The sequence below is a fragment of the Mastomys coucha genome, unplaced genomic scaffold (genome assembly GCF_008632895.1).
Source record: "Mastomys coucha isolate ucsf_1 unplaced genomic scaffold, UCSF_Mcou_1 pScaffold6, whole genome shotgun sequence".
NCBI classification, from domain to species: Eukaryota; Metazoa; Chordata; class Mammalia; order Rodentia; family Muridae; genus Mastomys; species Mastomys coucha.
Window position 1 is genome coordinate 116,712,659 of NW_022196912.1, and position 15,284 is coordinate 116,727,942.

The 15,284-nt window shown below is 39.7% G+C and overlaps 1 protein-coding gene across 5 annotated transcripts in view; it reads right to left on the minus strand.

Moving 5' to 3' along the window:
* Btbd7 (BTB domain containing 7) overlaps positions 1-15,284 on the minus strand; it is a 94,379-nt gene that overhangs the window by 78,456 nt on the left and 639 nt on the right. The window contains exon 1 of one of the 5 annotated variants that reach the window (XM_031357215.1): positions 15,033-15,255. The exons of the other annotated variants lie outside the window; for them this stretch is intronic. The gene's annotated coding sequence lies outside the window, so the exon portion shown is untranslated. Of the gene's footprint in view, positions 1-15,032; positions 15,256-15,284 lie in introns of those variants that run through there. 5 annotated transcript variants of the gene reach the window in all.

Genomic DNA, 15,284 nt, shown 5'->3' on the forward strand with positions numbered 1-15,284 from the left:
AAGAAAGAATTTTAAAAGCAGTAATGGAAAAAGGTCAAGTAACATATAAAGGCAGGCCTATCAGAATTTCACCAGACTTCTCACTAGAGACTATGAAAGCTAGAATATCCTGGGCAGATGTCATACAGACCCTACAAGAACACAAATGCCAGCCCAGGCTACTACACCCAGCCAAACTCTCAATTACCATAAATGGAGAAAACAAGATATTCCATGACAAAACAAAATTTACACAATATCTTTCCACAAATCTAGCCCTACAAATAAATGAAAAACATCAACATAAGGAGCAAAACTACATCCTTCAATTTTCCTTCTTCTGCTCTTACTAATTCCTTTTGTCTCCTTGTGATAATGACATAAATACCAACCATGTACTCAGATACCATGTAGCCAGGTAATGCTGGGGATTAAAAACAAAAACAAAGACCAATTTCATATACAAAAATGACACACAGGGTACAGTGAATACAGAAAGAAAGAATGATTATGGCATGGAATTAGAGAAAGCCATCCTTTCTCTGGCTGTCTCTAAACACTAAGGAATGAAGACATAGACATTTCAACATAGAGGTCAGCTTATGAACAAGTATCAGGCTCACCACTACTACTTGCTGGAGTAGATTTAAAATCTTTCAAGACACCACCACGTTCATAGCAGCCTTATTTATAATAGCCAGAAACTAGAAACAACCCAGATGTCCCTCAACAAAGGAATAGATACAGAAATTGTGGTATATTTATACGATAGAGTACTACTCAGCTATTAAAAACAATGAATTTATGAACTTCTTAGGGAAATGGATGGATCTGGAGAATATTATCCTGAGTGGGGTCACCCAATCACAAAAGAACACACATGGTATGCATTCTCTGATAAGTGGATATTAGCCCAGAAGATCGGAATACACAAAGTACAATCCACAAACTACAAGAAACACAAGAAGAAGGAAGACCAAAATGTGGATACTTCATTCCTTCTTAAAAGGGGGAACAAAATACCCATGGAAGGAGTTGTAAAGACTTACTATGGAGTATAGACTGAAGGAAGGACAATACAGCCTAATATAGCTGTCTTCTGAGAGACTCTGACAGTACACGACTAATACAGAAGTAGAGGCTCACAGGCATCCATTGGACTGAGTACAGGGTCCCCAATGAAGGAGTTAGAGAAAGGACCCAAGGAGCTGAAGGGGTTTGCAGCCCCTTAGGACGAACAACAATATGAACTAACCAGTACCCTCAGAGCTTCCAGGGACCAAACCACCAACCAAAGAGTACATATGGTGGGACTAATGGCTCCAGCTGCATGTGTATAGTAAAGGATGGCCAGGTCGGTCATCAATGAGAGGAGAGGCCCTTGGTCCTGTGAAGGTTCTATGCCCCAGTGTAGGGGAATGCCAGGGCCAGGAAGCAGGAGGGGGTACAGTGGTGAGAAGGGGGAGGGAACAGGCTTTTGTTTTTTTTAATTTTTTTAAAAAATTTTTTTTGGAGGGGAAACTGGGAAAGGAGATATCGTATGACATGTAAATAAAGAAAATATCTAATAAAAAAGAAAAAATTAAAAAAATTTTTTTCAAGACAACCTACTTTTCCTTAGGCTACTCTAGAATAACTTCCTGAAGTTTTGACTAGACTATCACAAATGCTTAAACCCCACTTTGATCCCAAATTATTCCTACAAAAAATTTACTGAGAATTCAACAAGCTTCCACTGAAAAATGTTAATAAAGGACCTTCATAACCTCTCAATCTTAGAGATAAGTTTCTTACCCCTCTACTGGAAGCTCTGCCCTGGGCCCTGGACAGCAGTAAAAGGATCTTGTGGGAGACCAGAGGTACTAAGTATTCCTTATAGGCAGACAGGAGTGAACAACTGTATCTTGTATAGAGACAGCAGTGTCAAAATTCGGATCTCCTAAGCAACAGTTACTCTTGACTTAAAAGAAAACAACTAAGTACTGATTTTAAAGAGAAGAGAGAAACCAAGGGAAACCTTCAGATACACCTGCAATTCTTAGAGGCCCTTCCCAAGGGTGCTAAAACATGCAATGGTATAACAAAGGGGTGACTTCAGCATAAATCTTACACTTTCTTTTTTGCTGGAATTTCATGTAGCAAGTTGAGAAAGCTACTTTACACTATGAAAAACTGAACAGAGTTCATTTTGAATAAGATACATGTATCTCTCTCTTTTAGTAACTTCCCCAACTCTATGCTTTTAGGACTTTTCCTACCTTGTCACCAGTAGCTGTGTAGTTTGAATGTAAATGAAAACACTTCAACGTATTTCTAGCTTTTGATTTGACCCAAATAAGTGTCAATAAGTCTCAAGTGTTCTAGTGCAGGCTGTGGTGTGGAAGAGAAGTTAAGAGGCACACACCCAGCACTGGATAGCTCAGTTACAGTATAGTAATTATGGCAATTTGATTTTCTGGCTTCAAAATTTTTCAATAAGAGGAAATCTTGAGGTGTTATTTTTCATTTATTTTTCTTTCCAATAGCAAATCAAAGTATAGAGAAGACTTGGGATAATAAGATAGGTATTCTAAGAACCAAGATGTGTAAACAACTTGAATGTTCATCAACAGATAAATGACAAAGAAAATGTAGTACATATATAAAGTGGAATACTATTTGGCCATAAAAAAAGAACCATTTGGCAGCATAGATGAATCTTGAAGACATAAGTGAAGTAATACAGACATATAAAGAGAAATATTATATAGACTCATTTATATAAGGTATCGATCCAGGTTTAGTCACTACCCAGATTGACTAGTGACTATCTATACTAGTTAAATTCACAGAATCACAATGGCTATTAGTGGTGGACTGAATGAATTGAACTTTATTAGTCAAGAGGAATAAAGTTTCAGATAGCCAAGGAAATTAAGCTCTAGAAATCTATAGTACTGCCAGGCGATGGTGGTGCATGCCTTTAATCCCAGCACTTGGGAGGCAGAGGCAGGCGGATTTCTGAATTCCAGGCCAGCCTGGTCTACAGAGTGAGTTCCAGGACAGCCAGAGCTACACCGAGAAACCCTGTCTCGAAAAATAAAAACAACAACAACAACAAAAAGAAATCTACAGTACAACAATGTACCTAAATCAATGCATCATACACTTAAAAATTTTAGATGGCAGATCTCATATTGTTATTGAAATCAAACATACTTTAAAAAAATTGATGGGGCTAGAGGGATGGTTTAGCTGAGTAGTTAAAAATGTGTACCGTTCTTGCAGAGAACTGAGGTTTTGTTCCAGGGGCTATGTCAGGGGGCTCACAACTATCCATACCAGCTCCGGAAGATCTGATGTCCCTGACCTCCAAAGGCATCTACACACATGTGCACATACCTACACACAGATATAGTTAAAATAAATCTTTTAAAAATAGGAATGTGAATGACAATATATAAGGGCTGGTAAAGAAGCAAGATAGGAAGAAGAACTAGAAAAAAAGAAAAAGAAGATGATGTCATTGTTCTTTTAGGTAAAGCTTAGTGGTTGTGTTTGTCTACTATTACACAAGGCTCTGGTTTTATCCCCAGCACCCACCTCCTCCACACACACAAATTAAATATGGGATACATTTTAAAAAAGAATTCTACGAGGCTGAGGCTGAAGAGATGGCTCAACAGTTAAGACTGCTCTTCCAAAGGTCAAATCCCAGCAACCACATGGTGACCTCACAACATTCTATAACAAGATCTGACGCCCTCTTCTGGAGTGTCTGAAGACAGCTACAGTGTACTTACATATATTAAATAAGTTAAAAAAAAAAAAAGAATTCTACATGCATACAGAAATTAAATCCATTAAAAAGGTTAGTAGAGAGCTGAAAATGTAGCTTAATAGGCAGAGTGCTACACAAAGCCCTGAATATAAACCTAACACTATATAAACCAGGCATGATATATGCCAGCACCTGGGAAATGGAAGCAGGAGGATCAGAAGTTCAAGGTCATCCTCAGCTTCAGAGTTTGAAACCAATCTGGGCTTCAGAGGAAGATAACTGTCTCAACCCTGGCCACTCTCCACCCAAGACCCTCTCTGCTCTCAAATTAAACATAATTAAACACATGTGTAAGTATGTATCTATGTATGTGTACACACACACACACACACACACACACACACACACACACACACACGTATCCAGATCTAATGGTAAGGCATTTGCCTAGCTTGTATGTGAGGCTCTGGATTAAAGCCCTAGGATTATCAAAACTAAGTAAAAGGATTTTTTTTTTTTAACTAAACATTTTCCTGGATATCTAAGTCTGAGCACTTGGGGACATAAAATGAACAAAAAGTAGCATAATTTTTGCTCTAAAGGTGTTTAATGTCTAGCAGAACACAGCAATAAACAGACGACTATCCTGCAAGAGAAGTGTATATCAGTGAAGATGAAGAACTTTGGAGCCAAGATGCCTGAATCCAGCTCTGCTATTTATAAACTGCACAATCTTGAGCAGAGTTTTTATCTTCTTGATGATAATGAAAAAGCTTGCTTTATAAGGTTGTTAAAATGACATCTGAGTTGATAATGCAGGATCAACAGTTAAAAGTATGAACTTTATTTTTAAAGAGATGGAAAAGGAAGACAGGATGAAATGCTCCAAACAGTAGAGAAAGCATGTGAAGACCCAAGCAAGGACAAAACCTGGTGGTTGCTGAGGAGACAAAAATGATTTGGGAAGAAAGTGCAGAGAAGCAAGATGTGACCTAGGTCATCAATCACTGGTGCTGCGTATGTGCACATGCATGCATATATGTGTGCTAGAGAGATTGCACACACACACACACAAACACACACATACACATCAGTACAGTGAACAAAAGAGGGTTGTTTGTTAACATTGATTTATTATTTTTTGTGTTGTGTTCCTGAATGTATGTATGTTATGTACACACCATGCATGCAGGAGCTCGTTCGTGGAAGGCAGGAGGAGGCATCAGATCTGGAACTGGAGTTCTAGATGATTGTGAGCTGCCATATGGATGCTGGGACTGAACCTGGGTCCCCTGCAAGAGCAGTCACTACTCTTAACTCCTGAGCCATCTCTTCAGCTCCTTTGTTTTTGTTTTGTTTTGTCTTGTCTTGTCTTAAGAAAATAATAGTGGGCTGGGAATTCAGCTCAGTGGTAGAATGCTTACCTAGCAAGTGTGAGGCTGGAAGTTCAATTTTTAGCATGGTGTTATGGGAACAGATGACATGGGATACATATCACACAAATAATACTAATACTATTGCTTGAATTAAGTGAGAGACTTTTTCTTTTTTCAAGGATGAGTAAGAAGTAAGAGGCTAACAAGATGGCACTTGTTACCATGCCTGACAGCTTAAGTTTGACTCCCAGGATCTACATGGTAGAAAGAACTGACTTCAGCAAGTCGCCCTCTGACCTTGACACACACATATAAACAAATACATAAATAATAAAATACCAAGGACGCCATACTCTACAATAAGAAATCCCAGTACTTCCAAGTTCATTGGAGTTTGATTCACAAAAGTAGAACCAGATTTCCATAATGAATTGGTAATTAAAATGTGGTACATATACAAAATGAAATTTTATTCTGCAGTAAAGAACGAACTGCAGGAAAATGAAAAAACAAACTAGAAAATACATAGACTGAGGTAACAAAGGCCCAGAAAAACAAGCACTGCCTACTCTCCCTCATGTGTGGACTTTAGCTATACGTTTTATAGTAGTACGATTTAACACTACTGTGTGCTAGTAAAAAGGCTGAAGATTCAAAGGGGTCATTAGAGGGGAGGAGTGGGAATAGAACACATTGAGCATAATACAGAAAGGGGGAAATACTAGGAGAATAAAGCTGTACCAGGGAAGTAAATGGAAGGATAGGGATGAGAAGGGACAACTAAAACTATGGATGGATAAAAAAGCCATATAGAAATCTACTTTATAAGCTCATTGAAAAGCAATCGAATGGAGGTACCCTCCATAAATATATAATGTTCCTCTCAGAAACCAGAGGTGATTAAATGGAAATCTTAGTGCCAGGTATAAGATACTTCCCTATTAGACATTGGCCAGTTAAGTCCCAGATGTTTCTGAAACAATACAGAATATTGTCATTATTACTCTTGGTTAGCCATCAGAATAGACCTAACTACAATTTTCAAAACATATATTATCTAATATATATGAAGATTAAAACATTACATTGCAGCCGGGCAGTGGTGGCACACACCTTTAACCCAAGCACTTGGGAGGTAGAGGCAGGTGGATTTCTGAGTTCGAGGGCAGCCTGGTTTACAGAGTGAGTTCCAGGACAGCCAGGGCTACACAGAGAAACCCTGTCTTAAAAAACAAAAAACAAAAAACAAACAAAAAAAAAAATACATTGTACCTCATAAATATATATAAATATTATGGCCTTTAAAAAAAAACAAAACATCTTTTTTTAAAAAGACACAATAAGGACTGGGGAAATGTTTCAGTCAGAAAGGACTACACTCTACAGACCCATGTGTTTTAAAAAAAAAAAAAGCCAGGTGTGCTTTTAATTCCAGCACTAAACAGACAGAGATAGGCACGTGCTCAGCACTGGATGGCAACTAATCTAGCCTATCTGCTGAGATCCCAACTGATGAAAGACTGTCTCAAAAAACAAGGTAGATGACGCCTATGGAACAATATCTGAAGCTGTCCTCTGGGCTTCACACATGCATGTGTGCAGACACACGGACACACACACATGCACATACAATATATTTGAAGTTAGTTCTGGCTTATGTTTCCCACTTAAAAAAGGAAAGAATAGCACTATAAAAGTACAATTTAATATTGATCCTTTCATAAGGGACTATGACAAGATGAGACCATATTTTCTTTTCTAAAAAGAGACAAAACAAATGATTTCCTTTTCCCCCCAAGATTTATTTTATTTTTAAATGATTATGTATATGTATGTATCTGTGTAAGGATATATGCAAGTGAATGTGGGTACCTGCAGAGACCAGAAGAGGGCATCGGGTCTTAGGAATTAAAGTTACAGGTAGGAATAAGCTGTCTGATGTAGTTGCTGGGAAACAAACTCTGGTCCTCTGTACTTGCTTTTAACTGAGCCATCTCTCTAGTCTCATGATCCACACTTTCTAAGTGAAATATCTAATCAGGCATAGTAGCTCACATAGTTAATTCCAGCACTTAGGAGACTATGGCAAAAGGATTCCTGTGAGTTCAAGACCAACCTCAGTTATAGAGTGGTCTCTTTCAAAAACTAAAGAATCATCACTAGGTGGTGGCCTTTAATCTCAGTGCTTCAGCACTGAGGAAACAAAGACAGGCAAATCTCAGAGTTCAAAGCTAGCCTCTTCTATTAAGCAAGTTCTAGTACAGCCAGGGATACACAGAGAAACCCTGTTTCGTTTTGCTTTGTTTTGTGGGGAAGCCAGCAAACAATATCCAGTCTAAATTTTTCATTTTAATTTGACTTAAAAGATTGTAACACACCTTAATTTTAAACTTGCTTATGCACAATTATACAGTCATCATGTGATTTTATTCCAAGGTCACTTGCTGGATATCTATCATGAGCAGACAAGTTATGTTCTACATACTCTGATTTACAGCCAGACACATCAAGTGAGTGATTACAATATGCTGTGAGATGGATAGAAGAGAGGTATAAAGTGTCATAGAGTAGACAACTGTTGGTAAAGATAAAATAACTAGACCTCGAGACTAAAGAACACCATATCGGCCAGAACATTTTTAATTCCAAGGAGCTTGTTTAAACAAGAGATTTGTGGTTAAAGAGTTGGTTCAGTGGTTAAAAGCACTTGTTGCTTTTCTAGAGGAGCCAGATTTCATTCTCAGCACCCACATGGCAGCTCACCAATGCCAGTTCCAGAGGTTCAAAGCCCTCTTCTAGCCTGTGCAGATACATAGTACAAAACATATAGTCAAAACACCCATACAAATACTTACATAAACAAACAGTAAGAGATGAATCTGTTACAAGAAATCTTGTAGTAGGGAAGGACCAGGGCATGATACAAGGTCTAAGGCCAAGAACTCTGGCGCCTTCTACTTATGATCTGATATCTTCAGGAAATGTTTTATCCCCTGTGGTTACAGGACAACTGCCAACAGCAACAGGGGTCTCATGTTCTCTTGGTCTTGAAAATGAAGAGAAAGAAGAACCATTTTCCCCAGAAATAGCCTGTCTCCTTCAGTTCAACCTGACTGGGACAGGTGACAGTTTATAAGGGAATGCGACTGATTGGCTTAAACTAACTAAAACCTAACCCTGGAGTTGGTGATGGATCATCTCCAAGTGCCCTATGTTTGTCAGAAATAGAGACGGATGATAACAGAGTTGATAACAAAGAATAAGGAAACTCCAAACACTTGGATAAACACATGAAAACCACAGATGGAAGGGTAGGAAATAAGAAACAGCTTGGTTCAGCTTTAGTGATGGGAAGGACACATTCTGCACTCTTTTTTTGAGTCTGGCCTTTATCTCATAAGACAAGTTGAAGTTAACTGATTTTTTTTTTTAAGTACAACTATGCTTTCTAGGAGTATTATTGTGGAAATATTATCAGGAAGAGTCAAGGGCTGGAGAGATAGCTCAGTGATTAAGTGCATGGTAGCTCTCAATCACCTGCAGCTCTAGCTCCAGTGGAATCTGACACCTTTGGCCTCTGCAGGTGCCTGCACTCATGTGCACATATTCCTGCTCCCTTCCCCCCACATAATTAAAATAATAAAAATAAGCTAAAAATACAAAAATAGCCAGAGATAGGTGGGGAGAGTAGGGGAAAAGTGGCCCAGCCTCTGCTGGCAGCTATTCAACAAGGTAAGGAGAGGAATGGAAAAGAATAGGACGGGATTTAAAGTCTGCACGTGGATTTCTAAAAACCTAGGCAAGGCAACTCTACTTTTTTTGTTGTTGTTTTGTTGAGACAGAATCTCACTATGTAGCCTTAGCTGGCCAGGAACTCACTATATAGATGACAACTGGCTTGGAAGTTATGGGTATCTGCCTGTCTCTGCCTCCTGAGTGCTGGAATTAAAGGTGTATACCATAACATCCAGCACTATTTTTTTTTTTAAATGTGTGTGTGCACTCCTGCAGTTAGAATACATGTTTAGGTCAGAGGACAGCTGTGGGAATCAGTTCTCTTCTTCCACTATGAGTAAGAATCTCAGGGATTAGAGTCAAAGCCATCAGATTTAACAAGTGCCTTACCTGCTAAGCCATCTTATTGGTCCTTATTTCTTTTATAATAAGAGAGAAACTGACCTTCAAACAAATTAGGTAACTTACTTGAGATTGCAAAGTGATTAGAGCCTGGTAGAGTGGTGTACATCTATAGTCTCAGCTGCTGGGGAGGCTAAAACAGTAAGATCATTTGTGCCTGTGAGTTCAAGAACAGCCTGGGAAACATAGTGTGATGCCATCAAAAAAAAAAAACAAAGTCAAGACTATAAACAGCAAACTGTAAAGAGAGGTCTGATGCCTAAAGTCAGTTTTTTTAAAAGCATAAATAAACATAATAATCCTGATATAGTGGCTTGCACCTATTCACACAGTACTTGGGAAGCTGTGGTAGGGTTATTTCATTAGTGAAAGGCCAGATGTCCTATGCTGAGAGTTCCAGGCCAGCCTGGGGTACATAGGAAGACCCTAGCTCAGAACAAAATGTGCATAAAGCCAGGACTGCCATACCATTCTGTCAACATCACTACAATTTTCTCATTCACCAGACTAGAAACTCTTGAAAAAACAAACAAAAAAACCCAGCCAAAATACTCAATAACTCCAGAATGTGAGAAAACTATCTCAACATATTAAATATCGTACACAAAAACTTGTGCTAACACAAGACCCTGTCTGTTTCCTTCTCTCTCTTCGTGTGTGTGTGTGTGTGTGTGTGTGTGTGTGTGTGTGTGTGTGTGTGTGTGTCAGACAGACAGGCAGGTAGGCAGGCAGGCAGGCAAGCAGGCAGGCAGGGAGACATTCAGTGGTAAAAGACTAAAAACTTTCCCTCTAAGATCTACAACATTAAACTTAACCAGAACACACTTAAGTAGGAAAGAGAGACATGACTCCTACAGCTGCACAAGAGCATTGGTACACATGTGAACTCAAATCTTATACACTCAATCATACACACATACAATAAATAAGTGCAAAAAGGTTAATACTATGCAAAGCAATTTTCATTATTTAATAGAACAAAATCCCAGTAGTTCTTATTAGAGAAATCTTTTAAAACTTTTATGGCATCTCAAAGGATCTTACTGCAAAATAATCATTAAAAAGTGTAGAGGTCACTCTCTCTCACTCCTGCTTCTCCACCTTGCCTCTCACCCCTTTGCTCCCCCTCTCCCCATTCCCTTCCCACTCTCTCCACGTGGTCATGGCCTGGCCTCTACTTCTCTACTCTCTCCTTCTCTCCGCCTTTCTCTACTTCTGCTACCCTCTTAACTCCCCTTCCCATGCCCTAAATAAACTCTATTCTATACTAAAAAAAAAAAAAAAAAGTACAGAGGTCTCATGTCCGTTGATTTCAAACCTTAACTAGCAAAACCTAGTACTTATGGTTCAATGATTATTGTATTTTGTTCTTCGCTCCCTCCCTCCTTCTCTTTCCTAGTACATGCTAAGCATACTCACTACAGCTACACTATATACCTCATTCCTCAAATGATTTCCATTAAGGTGCCAAAGCCAATGAATCGGACAGTATTTTTAAACAAACAGTACTAGGAAAACTTATACTTAAAAAGATAGAGTATCTACAACTATAAAACTCTTAATAGAAAACAAAAGGAGAAAACCTTTATGACACCGGATTTGGCAACGATTTCCACACAACGCCAAAAGTACAAACAACAAAAATAAAAAACAAGCCTTTAATCCCAGCCCTTGGGAGGCAGAGGTAGGTGGATTTCTGAGTTCGAGGCCAGCCAGGACTACATGGAGAAACCCTGTCTCAAAAAACCGAAAAAAGAACAAACGAGGTAAGCAGGACTTCATCATAGTTAGAAACTTTTTGACAGACTAGAGGTGTAGCTATAGTAGTGGTTGAAGTTGGGATTTTGTCCCAGTATGACAGAAAAAAAAAAAAACTTTTTTTTTTTTAAGTTCTTGCTGGGTGTGGTGGTACATGCCTGCAATCCCACAGCTTGGGTTACAAAAAGAAGGTCCCTAGTTCAAAGGCCAACCTGACCACAAAGTAAGACCTGGTCTCAAAAAAAAATCAACAAATAAGCAATATTTTCATACCAAAGGAAGAAAAGGCAGCATAGATAAGTAGAAAACATTTGCATTGTGTTATAGGTGTTAAGCCTGACCTGGGTTTGAATTCAATCTCTCCCATATCTCCAACTACAACATGAAAGGAGAAACAACTCCTCCCAAGTTGTTCTTTGACCTCCACAAGGATGCTAGCACCCACACACAAGTGTGCATGCACACACAAAATGTAATTTTACAAAATCACAGGTCTGATAGGAGATCAATAATCAGAAAAACCAAAGAACTCTTACAACTCAACAACCAAACAGAACTTTTAATTTAAGAGACAGGCAAAGGAGTTGGGCATGGGGGTCAATGCATATAACTCCAGAACTAGGAAAGCTAAGCATTTCGATGCTGGCCTGTGCATCAAGACCCCTCTCAAAAAAATCCCAAGACAGATGAGGTGACAAAATGCCAATAAATACAGGAAAAGATATTCACCACTAACCACTAAGTATGTTAAAACACAATGATAACCACATACAATCTTTAGAATGACTTATAAGAGGAGGACAACCCATCACACCTCAGAACATAATCTTTGTGCATTACTGGTGGGAATATAAACTTCCTTTGACTTGATAAATACCCAAACTAAACTAAAGAGATGTCTTGAACAGGTCATTTTATCATGTTCACAATAGCATTTTACATAGTAGTCAAAAGATAGAGGCAACTCAGGTGTTCATGGGTAGATGAAGAACATGTAGTATATACTTAGAATGAGTTTTTCAGCTTTAAAAAAGGAAGGAAATTCTGACATTGCACAACATGAATGGACCATCAAACCAGTCTTAAAAGGAAAATACTATGTTTTAGATTCTATGATTGTACTTGTACCTAGTCAAGGTCTATACAGTAGAGTAACAGATTTCAGTTTCTGAGGTTAACCATCTTAGTGTTTAAAGAGTACAAATTTTCAGTTTGGATGAAAGAATTTAATTCTTCAAATGAGAGTATATCATTTTGTCTCAGAAGCCAAACTTAGCATGCATGGAACCCTCAGTTCAAATCTCAGCACAGAGGAAAAATGAATGTGGCCAGCAACAGCATCCATGATGTAAAGTTACCTGCTGTATAAGCTGGTGTCCCATTCCTGGGAAGCCACACAGTAAGGAGAGAATCAAGTCCATATCTGCCTTTCCCCTGTGGTCTTTGGTTGCATGCATGTCTATGCAGTAACAAAAAAGGAAAGCTTAGTACAAATAACTTCTTTTAGGGCTGGAGAGATGGCTCAGTGGTTAAGAGCCTCTTCCAAAGGACCTGAGTTCGATTCCCGGCATCTATATCAGCTGCTCCTAACTGTCTGTGACTCTAAGCTCCAGAGCATCTTAGCCTCCACAAGCATCTGTATTCGTATGAACACACAGAGAAAATTAGAAACACACACACACAAACTACACACACAAAGGAAAAAAAATTGGTGGTGGGAGAGATGATTAAGAGGTTAAAGGCACTGACACTGACTGCTCCCCCAGAGGTTCAATTCCCAGCACTCACATGGCAGTTCACACCATTCTGTAACTGGAAGACCTGACGCCCTCACACAAACATACATGTAGGCAAAACACCAATGCACAAAAAGTAAAAATAAATAAATTAAATACACACACACACAATTTAAAAACTAATTTAGCAGATAGCAACGATAATGATTGTACACCAGTGTAAACAAGTACAAAACTATACAATTTTCAATAGTTAAGACAGTAAATTTTATTACTTATATTTTACCTCAGTAAGTATACAGACACACACGTACCTGCTAGGTAACCCTTCTTACTGACTTTACCTTTCCTAGCTCAGTGGTAGAACATCCCTGGATTTGATTTCCAGCACTACAGAAAAATACTTTGAGGTAAACTTTGCTGGGTGTGCTTGCACAAATCTGTAATCTTAGCATGTGGGAAGCAGAGGAATGATCCTAGTTTAAGACATCATCTCTGAGTCAAGTAATAAAATGACTAGCTACTGTCTTCTTAGCTCATTTTACTTACTCACTTATTTCTTGCTTTATTTTAACTCAACCTGTGGATGACAGCTTGTAACAACCACCTTTAAAGGTTTGCTATAACTTGCACAAAAGAAAACTCCAAATTTCGATTTAACACTCTAATCCTTCTATAGAGACAACCTTCAGGCTACCTAACGTTCCCCATGGGAAATATCCTCCTGAGAGGAGAAACTCTGCTCCTTTTGTCTCTCTCTCTACTCCTTTTCCCTAGCACTAATCTCCAATTACTTCCTTTTTTTTCACCCCCAAACCCCACCCAGGTCAAAGTAACTGTCCCAATCTCTCTGCAAATATAAACACTCAGTGGTCAGTTGACTAATTTCAATTTAAACTCCCAAGGCTCAGCTAGAACTCCCTCTCCCCTGACCTTCCACGGCATTCTCTCTGTTAGTAGAACTCACTAGATTGGCTTCTAGACTCATGTGAGTGCATCTTTTTCCAAAAAGAACCTTGAGGCAAAGTCTACTATATATTACATTTCTTGACTCCCACCCTCTAGGTCTGGAATAATGAAAACACAAAGCAGATCTTCAACAACTGTACATAATCTGAGCCCCGAGACTAAAATATGAAAACATCATCACTTGATTCTATTGTCTGAAAGTTGACCTGTGACACATTATAGGTAAAATTCTGAAGCCCGACAAAAGGAGAGAAGGGAACTAGGCAGTGTAACCGGCAAAACCACTGTGCTTTAAATCCTAAGGTTAGAGCCAGATACAAAGAACTTGAGATGCTAATCATGTTGGGACACAGAACACTAATAGGAGTTAGGTTACACAGAATGAACCCATGCAAGAGTGAGCCAGGCTATAATTTGACGAAAATCTAGTTATGGACCTAAGAAAACTTCAAGTGAAATGTTACTAAATTTTTATTAAATATGGTGTTGGGTGGGGTGGCCTCTTTAGCAGTTATTTTGAGGCAGCTGCCAGGTTCAGAGAGAGATATTCGTTTCTGCTTTCAACTTTATTGTGCAAAGGCCTAGTGATTGAGATGAGCAGTGGTGGTGGAAGCAACCACAAACAGTAGTGCAGGAGTAGAGTGAAAAGAACTCTTTCTCACCTGCAGAAGCCTAGTTTAAGTCTCACCCCGCCCCAGCTAAGTTAAGACTCATGGAATTGCACCTTTCTGAGTCCATTTCCCCACGTTAAAACATGCCAAATCTCTAAAGGTTTTTCTGACTTCCAAATTCCAAGACAAGTCCGATCACAGCCGCTATTAAGGATGTACAGTTACTATACCTTCAAGTCATTCTTCTAGACTTACAAAGAAAGACAATGTGAGACACAGATGCTACTCAGAGACAAAAGATAACGTCTGCTGGAAAAGCTAATTTAATCTGCAAAAACAAAAACAAAAAAAAAAAAATGCTTCTTCCTTGCTCATCACAGTAAGATGTTTGAGCCGAGGAAACAGTGCCCTGGGAAAGAGAGCCAAGACTGCTCTGTAAATTAGGCCTACTCCAGAGGACTTATGCGTGCTGGTATGTGAGAGGCGCTGTGGTCGTTCAAAGCAGATACAACACTCCTCGGAGTTTCTCCTAAGACGGCGAGAAAGTTCTCACCCTGGAGTGTGAGAGAGAGTGAGTGAGTGTTGGGTGCGCCGAAGGGAGTAAACAGCAGAGCAGAAGAGAAGGCACGCCTTTCGCCAAGTACTCCAGGGAGCTCAGCCTCCGCGTCTCCAGCAGACGCTCCCTCCGTATTGTCTCCCCACCTACCTGTCAAAGCTCCACGCCAGTCTCTTCCCTCCCAGAGCACTCGCCCCGGACCAGCTCACTTCGCCCGCGGGGAGTGGTCCTCCCCAGGCCTGCTCCCCTCCAAGGCCTCACGCCCACCCGCGCGGCCCCGCACCCCGTAAACACGAGTCCGCGCCGGGAGCGGGTTCCCGAGCGCAGGGTGCGGCGGGTCCCGCCCCTCGAAGCCCAGCGCTCGGAAGCCCGTCCCGGCGGCCACCCGGGCGGGGGGGGGGG